The 20,985-nt window shown below is 39.0% G+C and overlaps 1 protein-coding gene across 1 annotated transcript in view; it reads right to left on the bottom strand.

Moving 5' to 3' along the window:
- BAZ2B (bromodomain adjacent to zinc finger domain 2B) overlaps positions 1–20,985 on the bottom strand; it is a 330,950-nt gene that overhangs the window by 260,315 nt on the left and 49,650 nt on the right. Inside the window, exons 5-6 of the mRNA XM_081095898.1 lie at positions 18,809–18,893; positions 2,170–2,529 (exon numbers count right to left, since the gene is read on the bottom strand). The gene's annotated coding sequence lies outside the window, so the exon portion shown is untranslated. The remainder of the gene's footprint in view (positions 1–2,169; positions 2,530–18,808; positions 18,894–20,985) is intronic.

Below are 20,985 nucleotides of genomic sequence, written 5' to 3'. Positions count from 1 at the left end.
TTGTTAGAAGAGAAGTAAATATGCTGACTGCAAATGACTACAGGAGACAGAATTCCACTTTCCCATTCAATTTACAGTGCCTCTTATTTATATACCAGTCAGTGTATCATTAAGTTTGATCATGTGACCAACTGAACTTTTGTGAGGTGAAAAACTATTTTAGACAAGCAAATTTAAACAACACTGGTTTTTATTGTTTATCTTTTCATAATGGCTGACAGGGCTTATAGCTTGAGGTTATAAAATATATTTTAAAATCAATTCTGTATTTTAAATACTAACCACATTTTCACCAGTCGTTTGACTTAATATCTGCTACTAAATTTTAAAAGGATCCAGTATCTCCAAGTATTTTCAATGGTTATACATTTTCAAAATATAAACACATATGTATAAAACAGAGTAATTACAAAAGAGAATCTAGGTAATCTAAAATAAGTATACCTAAATATTAACCAAATTGATTAAAGAAAATTCCACAGCAGAGAGTGAGGTAAATAAAAAAGGGAATACGCAGATTAAAAATAACATTCGAAACCCTCAAAGAAAAAAAAGCACGTAGACAAAAAAAAAAGCTAGGTGAATATCAACTGACACTATAAAACTTTATACCATTCTTTTTGCACAATTTTCCACCTGTTACCAGATCATACAATGTGTAGACATTGAGGTTCATTTTTGAGAACAGAACACAAAAATAAACAGTACAACTTATCGTTAATCAGTAAGAGACACGGTCCTTTAAAACGGGGGGGGGGGGTAGAATAAGCGAAAAATTTACTCTTGGGACAAATACCCAATAAAGTTTACATGACGTCACTGAGCCCCTGAACATTCCCTAAACTTTGAGTCTTATCCAGACACACTTTTTGCCTTTCTAAGGCTTCTTCCCCTTCCTCAAAAATAAAAAAAAGAAGAGAGACTTGGGAATAAAAATTGCCCAAGATGGCGAAACGCTTGTTGTTTAGAGGGCAGAGGGAAAAAAATGGAGGATATTGTAATATACACAAAGGGATAAATTTCCACAACTCGGCCAAGGGCTGCAGCTGCTTCTCCCTTTACAAGGAAGCAACACACAAAAGATAAAGACGCAGAGCCAGAAAAGAAGGGAAAATCGCCCGACAGCAGGGCCAGCTCTGCCTCTCCCAGCATTTCCTTCCTCCCCAAGTCCCAATTCGGGGGTTCGTGGAACTACTCTAAGGGGAGGGGAGCCGCGAAAGGGAACGGGGGGAGGGGGGCACGAGGATGAAAAGAGCGAAGAAGAGTTGAGAGCTGGCGGCGGCTCCCGGGGAGAACTGCTCCGAGAGACATTACTGTGGGAACAGCTAGGCTCCTCTAGCCCCGTGTGTGCCGACAAATAGACCTTCCAGGTATTTCCCCAGTTCCACCTGCCCCCCACCCCCACCCCGGCTTGTTTCTGTCAACTCCAGAGCTCCCGGCTACACGGGGAAGAGCCAGAGGCCCGAGTTGGGGGGTGGCAGGCGCAGCTAATCGGTCCTGCAGGAAAGAGGGGGCGGAGGCAAAAAGGGCAGCAGTAGGCGGACAGGGTGGGGGTGGGGGGAACCTCGCAACTACCCCGGCGAGAAGGGGGGCAGTGGATATTCCCGGGTTGGAACAGCGATCTCCACAAGGCCAGAGATTGTTTTTTTTTTTACGAAGCAAAACTGTTGGCGGCGACCTGAGCGCTGGGAGCCGAAAGAAGGAAGAAAGAGACGCCAGCCCGGCGGCCGAGCGGGGCGGCCGGCACAAAGGAGGCGGACTCGCGGCCGCAGCTGCCCGCGCCGGGAGGCACGGCCCGCGGCCCTGCTGGACCGAAGTCCCGCACCGGCAGCTAGGAATAAAGTTTACATTCTCCTGAGACCGCACCCCCCCTCCTCCCACCCAGGACCGCGCATCTCCGCGTCCTGCTCCCCCAAACTCCACTCGGGACCCCGAGCACCACCCCAGCCTCGCAGCCAGCACAACAAAGAGACACACCGACCGGCGAGCGTAAACAGCCGCGGCGGCGGGGCGAGCAGGGCGGGCAGGGCGAGCGCCTCGAGGTAGCGACTCCGGAGTCTCCCCCGCTCGCCGGAGCGTAGTTTCTCCTTTTCTGTTTCAACCAGCCTTACAACACTGGGAATTTTCATTTTCCCCCGCGCCCCTCTTACCTGAGGATTTTTAACTCACCTTTACTTTCGAACTGAGTTGCGGTGGATGGGATTTTTGTCTTCCCCGGATGGTTGAAGGTTACGATTTTTGTTTTTTTGGAAAGCCCAACACCTCCTTATTCCTGTGATTATTTTTGCAAGAAAAGTAGAGAGTTGGAGTGGAGGTGAGACTGGTGGTCGGGAAAGCCCTGGCCTCCCTCCTTCTCCGCCTTCCGCCTCGCTCTCTCTGATTAGTTCCTATCCAGCAGCAGATTGAAGCAGGAGATGATTCTTCTCAAGGTTTGTTCAGCAGCTTCACTTCTAGGCGAAGGCTTCATGAACCAAGTGACGTCAACCAACAAGGCTTCTCTCTCTCTCCTCTCTCTAACAATGAAAGTTGCTGTTAACAAGGGAAAAAAGAGAGAGAATTGTTTATACCATTTCACTTCCAATAATAAATGACCTATCAGCTCCTAAAGGAGCCAAGGGAGGGAGGGGGTTGCTTCTTCCTCCCAAGGATACTGTAGCTTTAAGTTTGCACCGTTCCTGGTCCCAGGAAAAAGTTAGGAAACTTCATGCTTTGTATTGCTTTGCTTTTAAAAGCAGAGAGGACAGAAAATGAGATCGAAAACGGAATTTTTCAAAAACGTAAACTGGAGAATAGGGAACATAGATTAACCATTTCCACCTAAACTTTTTTGTCCGTAAACTCAGAATTCGGTTGAAGTCCACAAGCCAACTAAATTAATATGCCAAGAATTCGTGGGTGTTTGGAAATCAAAATAAAATAAAAAGAAGGACGCAAGATTGTCCCGGGATTAAACGCTACTGCCCTAACACGGGCAAGTTAAACTGTCTGTAATGTTTATGCATGGAGTTAAAATTTATATAAAACATTTTAAAATAGCAAACCGTTTTAAATTTATAAATTAAAACTGTAAAAGGTAATCTCAGTAGTAGCTCCCTCCCCCCTCCCAATTTCTGAGGGGATAGCTAATTGAAGAAATTGAACACTTGTAAAAATATCAAATCAAGACTGGTAGCCCATTGCTCCATCTTTAAACTACACACGAGGCATGCTATTTGTCTACTCCAAAAATCTCTCCCAACTTTGTTTTTTACCCTACTATTTTTCACAATTCCAACATCCTGAAATCAGTAAAGTTAAAGGTAAAGTACAGCACATTCTCTCTTCCTGCACACACTCCATAGTTTCTTAAAAATTATTTTAAAAGAAGTCTTTACCTTGGTAATGCTCTATTACCCAATATGATAAATAATTTTTAAAATTTTCATTGAGGTGTTTTTCCCCCCAAAGCACATTAAAGTCTCCAAATTCATATAATTAAAAAATGCATAATTTAATTTTCAGGATGAAGAGCAAGGGAAAGGCAAGCTTTAGAAGAATAATTTGACTATATATATTTATACATATATATGTGGATAAATGTATCTTAAAAGACGCTATTGTTTTATGTTTCCTCTTCAGCCACTGGCTGTGAGTTTAATTGTGCTGGAGGATCTTCATTAGTATTAACACATGGGGAGATTTCACAAAGCTGCTTCATTAGGGGGAAAAAAAAGAAAGCTTGGCAGACTAGGTCTTTTTGCATGCACTGAGAATGTCAGCCTTACCTCGGTCATTTGTAACATAATAAGTGCAAGTACAATGATTGCAATGCTGAAGCACTGGGGGAAGGGTGGAAATCCTGCCTGTCTAATAGGGATATCTGAAAAGAAGGCTGCTCATTACATAGTAAAATATATGCTAAAAATTAGTGAAGATGATGGCTCAGGAGACTGATGCTAAATAAATTAATGTGCTGATATGTTTTTAATTATTATTTTTGTAGTAGTTTATTTCATTCTCAGGATTCACATTGAGCAGCAAAGCTTGTGCTAGCACTTATTGATTTTTTTCCCCTGCCACATTCCCGGAATACAGATTTTAATCATTTCACTACACCACACTCAGTAATTTCATTAAAAACTGGAACCTTCCATCCCAGAAAAGCATTTAATTTCAATGACATACAATTTCTCTCTTAGCAGAAAACTGTCTGTACAGTAAAAGCTGGCCTAAGGTTCAAATGCATAATTTAATCCTGAGTTTTCCATGCTCTGCATTCCTTTGAAGCTATAATTTGAGTAACTACCTAATAACTATAATAAGGACAATAATTTCCTTTAATATATTATTAACTCATATTTAATTAACTCAGAGGCCAAGCTCTGTACATGTATGACTGGGTCAACAGTTCTACAATTTCAAAATTTACTAATATTGTTTCAGAAAAAAATATAGATTAAAATATAAGTGTAAATATTAGCATTTAGATATTCTATAGAAACTAACATGCAAAAAAGTTCATGCATGTTTATATACTAGAGGTCATTACTCATATAAACAGTATTTTAAAATAATTGGAAGTAAACAAGGCCTTCCCTAATATTTCTATATATAAAGTATTATAATAATATTTCAGCAATCCCTTTCTGATAGTTTATGCAATCACAGGCATAATTGTTAAAAACATTCAATTTTGAAAGGATAAAAAAGGGCTAGATTCAAGTCTCAATTTTCATAAAGAATTCCTTTAAAACATTTTTTGAAATAACGTTAAATGGCATATTTGAATAGCTTGAATAACTAAGAATATATCTTTTTTTAAAATTTGAATCTATTGGGGTGATATTAGTTAATAAAACCATAAGGTTTCAAGTGGGCAACTCTATATAACACATCATCTGCAAACTGCATTATGCACTCACCACCCAAAATCAAGTCTCTTTCCACCACCATTTATTCCCCCCTTTGCCCTCCTCCACAAGGATATAACTTTTACTTGAATATTCTTTAAAATATACTGCAAAGCATGGTTCAATTTTTGGTTCAAATAATATTTTGAAATACTATTGGACTTAAAGATGGCACATTAGTTTCCCAAACAATTGGTTTTATGAGGACATTTAATTTACATTGCCTGGTTTTTTTAAGAAGAAACCTCTGGGGAAAATATTTGACATAATAAAATTCACTTGTTAATTTAATGTTTAGATATATGGCTAAGAAATAGAAAAAATGGTACACATGTAATGAAAGGGGTTAACTCATATAAAACTTATATTAAAAAAAAACTAAAAGAATAAAAAAACAAAAACAACAACAACAAAAAAACTCCTACCATTCTACTAGGTAATTTTAGACCACAGTTCAAAAAGCTTTTTAAACAGTATGTACATGTATTTTCAAGTTGAAGCCACAAACAAAACAAAGTTGCCTTTTCTTGGTTAAATGATGAAGGAACTTAAAAGTGTCCTCAAAATGTTGGTATTAAAAGTGGTGATAGTGAAGAACTTGATTTTAGTGTCTTTAAAATATTTTTAAACTATTTTTTTTATCATCATCAAGGGCTACTTACATAGTTTGGAAAATATTTTTGCAACATTCTCAAAGATGAAATACAGTTCAATGTAAATCAATGAATTAAAAAAATAATTGGCAAATGAAAAAGTCACATAGCTTGATATCTAAAATTCGTAAGATGAATTCCTATATTTGAATAAAATAAAGCTTCAGTTTTTATACTAAAATATATCAAATAATTTGGTAATTAATTTTCCTAATCTATACTTTTAAAACTGTCTTTTAAAAAGAATGGTATACTAGAAATTTAAAACTGAATTACTCCAATATTTGATACCCTCGTACTAAGAAGTTGTGCTTAGTTCTTTTTTAATATGATTCCTTCCCTTTTTTCATGTTATCACATTTGATTGTCTGAGAGATTACAACATAGTCATAGAGTTGAGGGGGGGAAAAAACAAAATAATTACTATCGTTATAAAACAACTTGGCTCCCATAGCACTTAATCTTCTGCCTACAATCATCATTTAAATTAGTACTTCATCATGTACAGAATTGTAAAAGAATTAAATGATCAAACAGATCCTTTCCAATATTACTGGTAATTATCTCTATATGATTTACACCTATCCCACAGACTAATTATGCCACCACTAAAGACTCAATTGTTGCACTTTCTTCTTTAAAGCAGCATCTATTTTAGGACCAAGACAGAAGTTCATAAATAGGTAGATATAAAAGTAAAGATGGGTATCTCATTTATCACGATAGGTATTGCACATGAACCTTCAAAGAGTAAGGGATTGCCCTGAACAGAGAACAAAGTCTAGGAAGGCTGACTACAAAAAGTCCAAAGAATGAGAGTTCTAAATAGGAGAACAAGCTGGCCACTGCCATGTCTTATTTCTGTTTCACTGGTACAGACTAATGAAGCTTTATTTGTTTGTATTCACTGAACAAACATTTGAGTGCTTGCTATATCCTGTGCACTGTGCTAGAGGCTGGAAAACATGAAAAGCTCACAGTCTGGTTGATGTTGAAAGTGTGAAATTCCTGGGAGATTAGAGACTTACATAAATCACATTATAAAGATACAAATAATAAAGTTTTGCTAGAATAAAGAGGTTGGGGCAACAAATTCTGACATAGTCTTAAAAAAAAAAGCTTTATCAAAGAGATGCCTTTTGAACTGCATCTCAAATACTGAAAGCTTACGGGCAGAAGGAGGAGGGGGTGGATTCTAAATGAAAAAAACAAACAAAACTAAGTCTAAATACAAAGTGCCACTAGGTCTGGTATCCATCCACTTGCGAGAAATCCAGTTGTAATAACAATATTCAATGCGAGCTATGAAATAATAGGGTGAAGGAGGAAAAGGAGACCAGAGGCTGTACCATTGATGGTAAAGTGGTTGAATTTATCCTGAGAGCCAACTAAGGTCAGCAAAGGAGTGACATGATCGACCTTGTTTTCAGGGAACAATACCTGTGAAGCCAGTGCAGATGACAGACTGTATGGTGAAGAAACTGCTTAAGAGTGCATATGAAAGATGGTAAAAGACAGTGGCTATGGGGATTTAAAGTCAGATTTTTTTATATAAAGTGTGGATTTGGTGACCAACTGAAAACAGAGTAAAGGGAGAGGAAGAACGGCATGAAGACTACAGAGATTTCTGGCTTAGGGAATTGGGCACACTGGAGTCATTAAGGAAGGTCTAAGATACATAAGGGAAAACAAATCATAAAGTAGTCTGGAAATAGAACTTGACATTATGCTTTGTAAGTCATTTTATTTTTTAATATTCTTTATTGATTAAGCTATTTCATATGTCTCCTTTTCACCCCATTGCCCCCCGTCCCCCAGCACATGCCCCTGTGTCTGTGTCCATTGGTTATGCTTATATGCATGCACACAAGCCCTTTGGTTAATCTCTAACCACCTCCCCCAACACTCCCCTGCCTTCCCTCTGAGGTTTAATAGTCTGTTAGATGCTTCTGTCTCTGGATCTATTTTTGTTCATCAGTTTATGTTGTTCATTATATTCCACAAGTGAGTGAGATCATGTGATATTTATCTTTCTCCGACTGGCTTATTTAGCTTAGCATAATGCTCTCCAGGTCCATGCTGTTGTGAATGGCAGGAGTTCCTTCCCTTTCACAGCAGCGTAGTATTCCATTATGTATACCTGTGGGGAGCCGATATAGGGTTAAGCCTTGGACTGACCTGTTGGCAAAGTCACAAACAGGTCTTCCAAGTCTTAAACAACCCAATCCGAGAAGTGGCCACTGATTTACATGTGCTATCATTTAAAAAATAAAGAAGGGGGAATTTGCCGGAAGCCGGTCCATCCTTGCTGCTTGACACAGTCACTGCAGGGAAGAAACATCTGCACAACATATGTTTCAAGGGACCTGGGGTATATGGCATACTGTTCTTAATATGTTTGCTCCCCTTCTTAGTGCTATGTGTTTTAACCAAGGTCACCTCTCTGGGAAAGGTTGCTTCCCCAGGTGGGGATTTTTCCCTGGAGTTAGGGATTAACAGGACTAAGGAAGGGAATCAGTAAAACCCCTTAACTAAGTGCTAGGCGGATAGTTAATCATTTTAACTATGAACAACCTTGGAATGGAGATAACAAATGCCCTAACCTTTGGAATAGAATGGATAGGATTAAAATCAACTGGTATAAATACAGATGTAACAGGAGGAAAAAAAAAAAAAAAAGGGACAACCTCGCTATGCTGATCAACTGAACACTGTCTCCGTGTCATTCCTTCTTCGCCGACTCCGTCCACACCTTTGGGAACCTCTGGACCTGCTGGGGCAGGACCCCAACATATACCACAGTTTCTTAATCCACTCATCTGCTGGTAGGCACTGAGGCTGTTTCCAAATCTTACCAATGGTAAATTGTGCTGCTATTAACATAGGGGTGCATATATCCTTTCTGATTTCTTGGAATATATTCCTAGAAGTGGGATTATTGGATCAAATGGCAGTTTCATTTTTAATTTTTTGAGGAAACTCCATGCTGTTCTCCACAGTGGTTGTACCAGTCTGCATTCTCACCAGCAGTGCAAGAGGGTTCCTTTTTTTTTCTCCGCATCCTCTCCAGCACTTGTTGTTTGTTGATTTGTTGATGATAGCCATTCTGACAGGTGTGAGATGGTACCTCATTGTCATATTGATTTGCATCTCTCGGATAATTAGTGACTTGGAGCATGTTTTCTTGGCCTTCTGTATGTCCTCTTTCAAAAAGTGTCTATTTAGGGTAGTAAACCCTAAATAGACACTTTTGATTTGATTGTTTATCTTCCTTTGGTTAAGTATGAGTTCACTGTAAATTTTGGAGATTAAACCCTTATCAGAGATAACATTGGCAAATATGTTCTCCCATGCAGTGGGCTTTCTTATTGTTTTGTTGATGGTTTCTTTTGCTGTGCAGAAACTTTTTATTTTGATGTAGTCCCATTTGTTTATTTTCACCTTAGTTTCCATTGCCCTAGGACAGTGATGGCGAACCTTTTGAGCTCAGCGTGTCAGCATTTTGAAAAACCCTAACTTAACTCTGGTGCTGTGTCACATATAGAAATTTTTTGATATCTGCAACCATAATAAAACAAAGACTTATATTTTTGATATTTATTTTATCTATTTAAATGCCATTTAACAAAGAAAAATCAACCATATCAACAAGTGAATATAAGAATCAAGTGAATAAGTAATCTGATGAACAGAATGAACTGGTGATTATAATAGAATCAGGGACATAGAAAGGGAATGGACTGACTATTCTTGGTGGGGAAAGGGGTGTGGGAGATGCGGGAAGAGACTGGACAAAAATTATGCACCTAGGGATGAGGACAGTGGGGGGGGGGGGTAAGGGCAGAGGGTGGGGTGGGAACTGGGTGGAGGGGAGTTATGGGGGGAAAAAAGAGGAACAAATGTAATAATCTGAAAAATAAAGATTTAACTAATAAAAAAAAAAAAGAAAAATCAACCAAAAAAATGAGTTCGCGTGTCACCTCTGACACGTGTGTCATAGGTTTGCCATCACTGCCCTAGGAGCTGTATCGGTAAAGATACTGCTACAACATATGTCTGATATTTTGCTGCCTGTGGATTCCTCTAATATTTTTATGGTTTCCCGCTTTATGTTTAAGTCCCTTATCCATTTTGAATTTCTTTTTGTGTATGGTATAAGTTGGTGGTTTAGTTTCATATTTTTGCATGTATCTGTCCAATTTGCCCAACACCATTTATTGAAGAGACTATCTTGACTCCATTGTACATTCTTGCCTACTTTGTCAAATATTGATTGAGCATAGTGGCTTGGGTCAATTTCTGGATTATATGTTCTGTTCCATTGGTCAATATGTCTGTTCTGCCAGTACCAGGCAGTTTTGAGGACAGTGGCTTGGTAATACAGCTTGATATCTGGTATGGAAATCCCTCCTATTTTGTTCTTCTTCCTCAGGATTTCTACAGCTATTCAGGGTCTTTTTTTTATTACTTATGAATTTTTGTGGAGAGTTTGTTCTAGGTCTGTGAAATATACCATTGATATTTTAATGGGGAGTGCATTGAATCTATAGATTGCTTTGGATGTTATGGGCATTTTAACGATGTTGATTCTACCAATCCATGAACACGGTATATTCTTCCATTTGTTTATGTCTTCTTGCAACGTCCTATAGTTTTCTGAGTAGAGATCTTTTACCTCCTTAGTTAAGTTTATCCCTAGGTATCTTAATATTTTTGTTGCGATGGTAAATGGGATTGTAATCTCTCTTTCTGTAAATTCACTATCCTTTATAATTCTATATAATAAAAGGCTAATATGCAAATCGACCGAATGGCAGACCAGATGCTATGATGCGCACTGACCAACAGGGGGAAGACGCTCAATGCAGGAGCTGCCCTCTGGTGGTCAGTACACTCCCACAGGGGGAGCACTGCTCAGCCCAAGCCACAAGCCTGGCTGATGGCTGTCGAGTGCAGTGGCAGTGGCGGGAGCCTCCTGCCTCTATGGCAGTGCTAAGGATGTCTGACTGTGGCTTAGGCCCACTCCCCAGGGCTCCTGGACTGCTAAATATATATATAAAAGGCTAACTTGACGAATGTCATGCATCAGGCCTCTAGTCTCTATATATAAAAGGCTAATATGCTAAGTATCCCTCCGACTGGTCGCTATGACACGCACTGACTACCAGGGGGCAGGTACTCAACGCAGGAGCTGCTGTGACACACACTGGCCATTTACAAAGAAACGACACCGCGGGCCTGGTGCCAACAAACCAACACTCGGCTTCCCCCAAGTGGAACACAGGCCCTGCCACCACCCTGGAGTGACAGCCCACCAAATCGCAGCCAATGCTACTGAGACCCTGTGGCATAAAATGTGGCCCACAGCCCAGCCTAGCCCAGAAACAGTGGCTGTGGGCGCCGGGTAATGACATCACAGAGCAACGCCTGGCTTCTTCTCCCTAGCAACTAGCCTCCTTGGAGTTTCTTAAGCCTAGGAACCCAACTTGCTTTATAGCCAGGTGCAAACATTTTACAGTTCAATCAAATGTTTGTGAAGCATTTTCCCATGCCTCATCTCATTTGATGCTCACAGAGGAATTGGAGTAGGTAGATAAGAGTCTTGGTAGAATCCTATTTTCTTTTCATTAGACGGAAAATGGAGATTTAGAAAGTTTAGAAATGTGACTTGACTGAAAAGTAGTAAGAAATGGTGGACCTTGAAAATGACTTCAGGTTTTCTCATTGTGCAGAATATAGTCAAAACACTGTTGCAGTTAAATATTTGAACCTTTGCTCTCCCTGCATGATCTACAATAATAATCTGCTTTGTGTTGATATTTATTGCTGTGTTGCTGACAATTACCTGAAAAGAAGTTGGGGTCCTTCACTGGGCTGGAAAAGGTTTAGCTACATCAGAAAGCAGATCTAATTAAGTAAGTTTATTCTATATATATATAAAAGGCTAAATTGACTCGTGCAAGTGCGATACATAAAAAAGCTCTTGCTGGCACCAATCTCACATGTGTGTTTCGATCTGTCATTGTAGATCGTGAATTTGTTTGACACTTTTATTATAGAGAAAGGGTGAATAGTGATATAAAAATATTTCTTCTAATTAATTTCCTTTCAATGTGCACAAATCTGTGAACTGGGCCATTATTTGGTATATAAAAATGCCACAGATTTCTGGGTGTTAATTTTGTATCCTGCTACATTGCTGAATTCATTTATTAAGTCTAATAATTTTTTGATGGAGTCTTTAGGGTTTTCTATGTAGAGTATCATGTCATCTGCGAATAATGACAGTTTTACGTCTTTTTTTCCAATTTGGACACCTTTTATTTCTTCTTCTTGTCTAATCACTATGGCTAGTACTTCTAGTACTATGTCAAACAGGAGTGGTGAGGGTGAGCATCCCTGTCTTGTTCCTATTCTTAGGTGAAATGGTTTTAGTTTTTGCCCATTGAGTAGATGTTGGCTGTAGGTTTGTCATATATGGCTTTTATTATGTTGAGGTATGATCCCTCTATTCCCAGTTTGCCAAGGGTTTTTATCATGAAAGGGTATTGGATTTTGTCAAATGCTTTTTCTGCATCAACTGATATGACTATGTGATTCTTATCTCTCAATTTGTTTATGTGATTTATCACATTTTTCTTTTTTATATATTTTTTCTTTTAAAAAAATATCTATATATATGAAAGCCTAAGCAACCAAATGACTAGAACGACCAGTCACTATGACGCGCACTGACCACCAGGGACAGACACTCAACACAGGAGCTTCCCCCTGGTGGTAAGTGCGCTCCCACAGCCAGCCTCCTGCAGTCCCTCCCTCCCCTCCCCCTCCCCCCTGGCTGGCAGGCCCCAATCGCCCTATAGGGGCCAGACCCCAGGCTGGGATAGAGAACCAGGGTGGGTGGTGGCGGACACGGCCCCTTTCCCAGGGGGCCGAAGTCCGGCTCCCTCCTTGGTGCCGGCAGCCAACCTCCTGAGTCCTGTCCTTCCACCTGGCCGGTAGGCTCCAATTGTCCCTGATCGCCGGCCAGGCCTAGGGGCCCCACCCATATATGAATTTCATGCACTGGGCCTCTAGTATATATATAATTTTATTGATTTCAGAGAGAAAGGGAGAGAGATATGGAGATAGAAACATCAATAACGAGAGAAAACCATTGATTGGCTGCCTCCTGCACATCCCCTTCTTGGGGGGATGAGCCCGCAACCCAGGCATGTGCCCTTGGCTGGAAGCAAACCTGGGACCCTTTAGTCTGCAGGCCAACGCTCTATCCACTGAGCTGAACTGGCTATGGCTGTATCACGTTTATTAATTTGCAGATATTGTACCATCCTTGCATACCCAGAATAAATCCCACTTGGTCTTGGTGTATAATCTTTCTAATGTAATGCTGGATCCAATTTGCTAGAATATTGTTGAGAACTTTGGCATCTATGTTCATGAGGGATATTGGCCTATAATTCTGTTTCTTTGTATTGTCTTTACCTGGTTTGGGGATTAGGGTAATGCTGGCTTCATAGAAAGAGCTTGGAAGTGTTCCTTCCTCTTAAATTTTTTGCAGTAGTGTGAGGAGGATAGGTTTTAGTTCTTTGAATGTTTGGGAGAACTCCCTTATGAAGCCGTCTGGCCCCAGGCTTTTGTTTGTTGGAAGTTTTTTGATGACTGCTTTATTTTTCTCCTTAGTTATTGGCCTAGCCCTATTGAGATTTTTTGATTCTTCCTAATTGAGTTTTGGAAGGTCATATTTTTCTAGTAATGTGTACATTTCCTCTAGGTTGTTTAATTTGTTGGAATAGAGTTGTTCATAGTATTTTTTTTACAATCCCTTGTATTTCTGTGGGGTCTGTTATTTTGCCTCTTTCATTTCTGATTTTGTTTATTTGGATCCTCTCTCTTTGCTTCTTGATGGCTAGAGGTTCATCAATCTTGTTTATCCTTTCAAAGAATCAACTCTTGGTTTCACTGACCTTTTTTCTTTTTTCTTTTTTTGGTCTCTACGTCATTTATTTCTGCTCTGATCTTTATTATCTTCTTCCTTTTGCTCACTCTGGACTTTTTTTTGTTGCTTTCTTTCTAATTCTTTAAGTTGTAGGGTTAGATAATTTATTACCAGTTTTTCTTGGTTTTTGAGGTAGGCCTGTAATGCTATGAACTTCCCTCTCAGGACTGCTTTATAAGTCATTTTAATGGGATTATCAGAATCAACTGAAAGAGCTTTTTCAAAATTTACATACCCATGGCCAACATCCAGAGATTCACTAGGTCTGGGGTAGGACTTAGTTCATCTTTTTTTTAAAAGTCTGACAGTACCTTGATAAACAATCCTGATTAAGAACACTATTCTAAGCACAAGCTCATTATAAAATTCATTTGGAACTTAAAAATCAAAAAAAGGCCCAAAACCCTGAAAAAGATGAGTATTGGAAGTGGTGGGTATGCATCATGTCAGATGTCAAAATATGTTATAAAGCCTTTATAATTTAACATTTGGTATTGGCATGTGAATAAAAGACCAATAGACTACAATAGAAAACTGAGAAACTGACCCAAGTGCATACAGTAATTTAACATAAATAAAAGCTATATTTCAAAGAAGTGAGGAAGAGATGGACTCTTCCTTTTTAATACGTGGTGAGATAACTGGGTAGTCATAAGGGAAAATGAATTTGAATCTGTTCCAAGAATAAATTTCAAAAAGACCAGATATTTGAATATAAAAATTTGAATCATGTAAGTACTAAGATAAATTATGGTCAGTTCTATAATTGGAAGGTGGGGAAATTTTTTCTAGTAATGGTCAAAACTAAATGCAATAAAGTGAAATATTGATAATTCTCAATATCTGAAAAGGAAAACCTGTTGTATGGCCAAAAAATAATATAAAACATACCTCAAGCAAAGTATGAAGTCAAATGAGAAACTGTGAAAAAATAGTTGTAATTTATATGAGACATGTCATAACCTTATATATAAAGAATTCCTAAAAAAGAATAAAAGATCAACAACCTGACAGAAAAATGGCAAGAGATGAACAGATATTTTACAGAAAAAGAAATGCAAGTGCATTTTAAATATGCAAACATTCTCAACCTTGCTCATAAGAGAAATGCAAATTAAGAATCACTGAGGCCGAAACCGGTTTGGCTCAATGGATAGAGCGTCAGTCTGCGGACTGAAGGGTCCCAGGTTTGATTTCGGTCAAGGGCATGTACCTTGGTTGCGGGCACATTCCCAGTGGGAGATGTGCAGGAGGCAGCTGATCGATGTTTCTAACTCTCTATCTCTCTCCCTTCCTCTCTGTAAAAAATCAATAAAATATATTAAAAAAAAAAAAAAAAAAGAATCACTGATATACTTTTTTTCACCCAACAAATAGGCAAAAATCCAAAAGTTTCACAACACACCACAGTCATTGAGGCACTTTTGAAGAAAAGTGGCACTCTCAAATGTTGCTTGTTGGAGTGAAAAATGGAAAACCCCAACAAGACAGAATTTGACAGTATTTAATAAAGATACATATGCATTGATTTTTCAACTAGCAATCTCACTTCCAAGAATCTGACCAACACTAAAAAATATATAGAATAGGTATATAAGAAGTTATTCATTGAAGCATTGTTGGTTATAGCAAAAGTCTGGAAATACCCAGTTTCCTTTATAGGAAAATGGTTGAATTAGTTAGGGTACACATACACAGTGGAGTACTATACAAGTATTAACAAGGAATGAAGAATGTAAGTACTATAAAGTATTTCCCAGTCAAGCCCAGTATGTATTGTTAAAAAAAAGGAAGATGGAGATGCCTGGCTATTTTGGGTCAGTGGTTGAGCGACTATCTATGAACCAGGAGGTCACAGTTCGATTCCTGGTCAGGGCATATGCCTGGGTTGTGGGCTCAATCCCCAGTAGGGGGCATTCAGAAGGCAGCCAAATCATTCATTATTGATGTTTCTATCTCTCTCTCTCCCTTCATCTCTGAAATCAATAAAAAATTATTTTTTTTAAAAAAGGAAGGTGGAGAAAAACATTAATAGTATGCTTTCATTCATCTGCATACTTGCCTAATTTTTTAAATCAAAGAAAAATTCAAAACCTTAAAAAAAAAAAAAAAAGCCCTGGCCCTAGCCGGATTGGCTCAGTGGATAGAGAATCTGCCTGTGGACTGAAGGGTTCTGGGTTCGATTCTCATCAAAGGCACATGTCCGGGTTGCAGGCTCAATCCCCAATAGGGCGCATGCAGGAGGCAGCCAATCAATGATTCTCTCTCATCATTGATGTTTCTCTCTCTCCATTCCTTTCTAAAATCAATAAAAAAATAAATAAAAATACATTAACACACACACCCTGGCCACTGTAGCTCAGTTGGTTGGGTGTGGTCCTGTGCACCTAAGGGCTGCCAGTTTGATTCCGGGTCCAGGCAAGAGCCATGGTTATAGGCTCTATCCCTAGTGGGGGGGCGTGCAGGAGGCAGCTGATCAATGTGTTGCTCTCACATCAATTTTTCTCTCTCCCTCTCCCTTCCTCGCTCTCTAATAATCAATAAAAATCATTTAAAAAAACCTTAAAAAATAAACAAAACCATTACCTATCAGGAGGAAGAAAACAGGGTGGTAAAGATAAAATAGTAGGAAGATTTCTCATGAAACTTGTTTTTTTGTGTGTTTTTTAAAAAAATACATTTTATTGATTTCTTACAGAGAGAAAGGGAGAGGGACAGAGAGCCAGAAACATCAATGAGAGAGAAACATCGATCAGCCGCCCCTGCACACTCCCCACTGGGTATGTGCCTGCAACCAAGGTACATGCCCCTGACCGGAATCGAACCTGGGACCCTTGAGTCCACAGGCCGACGCTCTATCCATTGAGCCAAACCAGTTAGGGCAAAACTTGTTTTATATAAAAAAAAATATATATAAATAACCTATTTAATAAAAAGGGAATATGCTAATTGACCCTCACACCATTGCAAAGATGGCAGCGCCCACAGCCAATAAGAAGGGAATATGCTAATGACTGCCACGCCCTCAAAGATGGCAGCACCCACGGCCACAAGATGGCGGTGCCTAGTCCCCTCAGTCCCGCCGAGGCGGGAGGCGCGGAGCAAGACCGCCGGAGCCCCCCAGTATCCTCAGCCCCCCAGCCACCCAGGGCCAGCCCGAGGTGCAAGCCGGCCTCAGATGGCAGCTGCCCAGCCACCCAGGGCTGGCCAGAGGCGCAGGCAAGCCTTGGCTCTCGGCTGCCCAGCCACCCAGGGCCACCCAAGGTTCAGGTAACCAGGGCTGGCCGAGGCTTGCGCTGCTGGCAGTGGCAGCAGCAGAGGTGTGATGCGGTGTCGCCTTCCCCTGATCACCAGGTCACCTCCTGCCCTTGAGGGCTCCCGGACTGTGAGAGGGGGCAGGCCAGGCTGATAGATGCCCACCTCCAGAGCATGAATTTTCATGCACAGGGCCTCTAGTATATAATAAAATATATATAAAGTTGGAACCATATAAAATCATTTGCATAATTATAAAACAAATTTAATATAAAAACAATGCCATAAAAATGAAAGATAAATAAAATAAACTTAATTATATATGGAATTGGTGGCATAACTATACAGAGAAGCATATTCCAAGTAACATTTAACATAATCTTTAAAAAGAACATGCAGTTATTTCAACAGTATATCCTTTATAGTATATACACTAAGAAAAAGAAATTTAAAGTTGGAACAACAAAACAGGAACTTAAATTATCCCTAATCAAATTTTTTGTTATTGATTGGTAATGGTGTAATTTTGTTGCATGCATAGTGTGAGAAAAAGCAAATAAGTTGGTGTTTTTGGAAATCAAATTTTACTATGGGACATAAAAGAAACATAAAATCAATGTTACATAAAAACACTGTGATCCTAAATTTGAACTGGATATAACAGAATGAACATATTTTATATTTAAAAATATCTATTTCTTCACTTAGCCCACTGTAAATGCCAAAAAAGGGTGGGGGAATCATTGCAATAGCAAGAAGCAGACATCTATGTACCCAGATTATGGTCTCTAAACACCATTTGTCTTTGAAAAGAATTCCTGAAGCAAAGGCTGAGTCCAGGTTTGGGACAGGAAATGTCCAAAATAAGCCTAGAATATCCTGTCACACCATTAAGTGTGAAAACTATCAAAGATTATTGGGGTCATGTTAAAAGTCTTGAGAGCCTATCTGAAGAGGCCAAATTGAAGTGGATCCTACTGGTCAAGGATGAATAACTACAATGGAATGAAATATAATAAGTATATCTTAATATATGAGTTCATAATGAGACTTAGTAAAATTCACTGTTCATCTCTGAAGGGTACTATGAAACAATCTTATTTTGAAAACTGGTAAAGGAAACAAATTAAGAATTTATTCAACATGTCCTATCCAATGTGCCTTAGGGTATCTAATTTGAAATTATGTTTGTATGTACATATATATGTTTATATGTATGTGTGTGTTATTAAGATTTCAACTTAATGTTTCTTTTTTTAAATATATATTTTATTGATATTTTACAGAGAGGAAGGGAGAGGGATAGAGAGTTAGAAACATCGATGAGAGAGAAACATCAATTCCGCTGCCTCCTGCACACTCCCCACTGGGATGTGCCCGCAACCAAGGTACATGCCCTTGACCAGAATCGAACCCGGGACCCTTCAGTCTGCAGGCCGACGCTCTATCTACTGAGCCAAACCGGCTAAAGCAATGTTTCATTTTTTTAAAAATAATTTTTAAAATGTTACTGGTCTATATTAACAGTTATTGTGATCAAGCATACAATTTGTGAATTCCAAGGCAGACAAAACAAAGAAGGAATATGATACCATTCTCCTTATCTAATAAGAGACATACCAAAACAATAAGACAAACTTAAAACATTAGAGTAACATGTCAAAGTTTTTTTAAATAATTGTATCGTAACTGTATAGACATCATTTTTATGGTCTTTCGCATAGCAAGCCTCCATGAAAATCAGGGGCAATAATCTATAATAATAAAAGTGTAATATGCTAATTAGATTGGATGTCCTTCCAGACGTCCTTCCTTCCAGACAAAGCCGCAGTGGGTAGGGGCCACGGCAGAGGCGGCAGAGGCCCCCGGCTGCAGCAGTGGCGAGCAGGGGCCGCAGTGGTGGTGGGCGGGGGCTGGGGCCAAAGCCCTTGCACAAATTTTGTGCATCGGGCCTCTAGTAATGAATATATTTAAGTTGATTGAGTTAACTCCATTACCAGACTATTGCTCACCCAAGGCAGTCTTATACAGCTGTGTAGATTATACACAGCACCACTTCATGGACAGCAATGTACTGAATCCGGGTCATATCAGTTCCTGAAAGCCAAAAGTTAAATTTTTAGGAATTTTACAAGCTGGTTATTAAACACAATCATTCCCATAAATAAATATTTTCAAATTTAAATAAAATATATTAAAAACAAATAAATACATGAAACTTATACATTTTATTATGCTTTACTATCATCTATGAACTTGAAGTTATTTATATCCATTGTACTGGTATGGCAAAACAAAACTACACAGTATTTAGTTGTATGCTACTGCCTGTTTCTTCCCAACATTGTGATCAGTGATGTCACATTGGTAGCTTGAAAGATGATTGTGGGAATGTTTACACGTAGGAAATTGGCAAATACTACACATCAAGGCATAACTTAATGTATGTCAATAGTCTAGACTTAAGAAAGTGATGGGGAAAATGTTAACGCAAATTGAAATAGCACAAAAAATAGGAAAAGAAAAATTTTCCAATTTTTGAAAACTATTAACAAATTAGCAAGAAATCATATCAATGATGAAAATATATATTTTTTTATTTACATAAGAAAGCATACATTTGCCCTATCTGGTTTGGCTCAGGGAATTAGAGTTTTGGCCTGTAGACTGAAGGCTCCCAGCTTTGATTCTGGTCAAGGGCACATGTCCCAGTAGGGGGTGCACAGGAGACAGCATATCAGTGATTCTTATCACTGATGTTTCTCTCTCTCTCTCCCTCTCCCTTTCTCTCTAAAATCCATAAAAAATACATTTTTTTAAAAAAAGAAAGCATATATTTTTGTTACAAGAAAGATATTTACCTGCACACCTCTGCTGTTGGGGAGAACCACAATCACTAGCCTGTGAGTAGTGATGCACAGTCAAATTTAGAGATGTTAACACTCCCAAATATTTGAAACAATGTGATAAATACTCTAATGAAGGAATTCAAAGTAAAATGCATGCACATTAGAGAAACTGATTATTTTTACTGGGTGGAGATGGGGGAAGGAGAACTCACATAATAATTTATAAAAAGGTCCATGTTGCCGAAACCGGTTTGGCTCAGTGGATAGAGCGTCGGCCTGCGGACTGAAGGGTCCCGGGTTCGATTCCGGTCAAGGGCATGTACCTGGGTTGCAGGCACATTCCCAGTGGGAGATGTGTAGGAGGCAACTGATCGATGTTTCTCTCTCACCGATGTTTCTAACTATCTCTCTCCCTTCCTCTCTGTAAAAAATCAATAAAATATATTAAAAAAAATAAAAATAAAAATAAAAATACAAAGGTCCATGTCATAGTGATTAGGTCTTGTTTGCACTACAGTCTGACTTTAATATATTATTTTCAACATTAAACTTTGTAATAATTTAGCCCTGAATTGTAGTTTCAAGCTATTCAATGTACTGACACATGCCATTTGGGAAAACCCTCAGAAATCACAGAAATGGTCTGCCGAAACCAGTTTGGCTCAGTGGATAGAGTGTCGGCCTGCGGACTGAAGGGTCCCAGGTTCGATTCCGGTCAAGGGCATGTACCTGGGTTGCGGGCATATCCCCAGTAGGGGGCGTGCAAGAGGCAGCTGATCGATGTTTCTCTCTCATCAATGTTTCTAACTCTCTATCTCTCTCCCTTCCTCTCTGTAAAAAATCAATAAAATATATATAAAAAAAAAGAAATCACAGAAATGGTCTTTTTTAGGTCATAAAGAAATATTTTTATCTCATATCTGATTTCAAAAATTCATATGACTACCTTCCCTCTTGAGAGCCACCAACTTTCAAGTTGGAAAACAAAAGTTTTAAAATCACTGCTCATTTATTTTTACAGCATTCTCAAAAATATAAACTCAAGGTCCAAAATTCAATCAGAAGCACAATTTTCACTATTTTCTTTAAAAACAATAAAAAATGGCCAGTGTGGCTCAGCTGGTTCATTTCAGGTCAGGGCACATACCCAGATTTCAGGCTCGATCCCCAGTAGGGGGGCATGCAGGAGGCAGCCAATCCATGATGTTTCTCATCAATGTTTCTATCTCTCTCTCCCTCTCCCTTCCTTTCTGTCTAAAAATCAATAAAACATATTTAAAACAAACAACAACAACAAAAACTGAATCAAGCCAGTGTGGCTCAGTTGGTTGGGCATTGTC

The sequence above is a fragment of the Myotis nattereri genome, assembly GCF_964212035.1.
Source record: "Myotis nattereri genome assembly, chromosome: 7".
Taxonomy (NCBI): domain Eukaryota; kingdom Metazoa; phylum Chordata; class Mammalia; order Chiroptera; family Vespertilionidae; genus Myotis; species Myotis nattereri.
This window is presented reverse-complemented; position numbering and strand designations above follow the sequence as displayed.